This window comes from Trachymyrmex cornetzi, unplaced genomic scaffold (genome assembly GCF_001594075.2).
Source record: "Trachymyrmex cornetzi isolate Tcor2-1 unplaced genomic scaffold, Tcor1.1 scaffold48, whole genome shotgun sequence".
In the NCBI taxonomy this organism is placed as follows: domain Eukaryota; kingdom Metazoa; phylum Arthropoda; class Insecta; order Hymenoptera; family Formicidae; genus Trachymyrmex; species Trachymyrmex cornetzi.
In genome coordinates, this window is record NW_017299618.1 from 9,206 (window position 1) to 9,551 (window position 346).

Genomic DNA, 346 nt, shown 5'->3' on the forward strand with positions numbered 1-346 from the left:
CCGGAATTGTGAAAAATCGGAAAATTTATTTTAAATATTTTATGAAAAAAGATAATTATGATATAGTAGAAGAATCTGTAAGAAAATAAAATTCCAATATACTTTTTATTGTAACAGAAGATAATGAATGAAATTTTTAAATTAAAAGTCGGTTTGAGGTTAGAATAATAGTCCGTTTTCTGAAAAAGTCACTCCATGGGAAACCCGATCATCAAAAAGTCGGAACATAAAAAGAGTGATCATATAGTAATTAAAATTTTAAATAATTTTTAATAAAATTGACTTTTGAAATAAAATTTATCTTTTTCTATTATAAATTAAGTGATAGGAACATGATGATATTTTA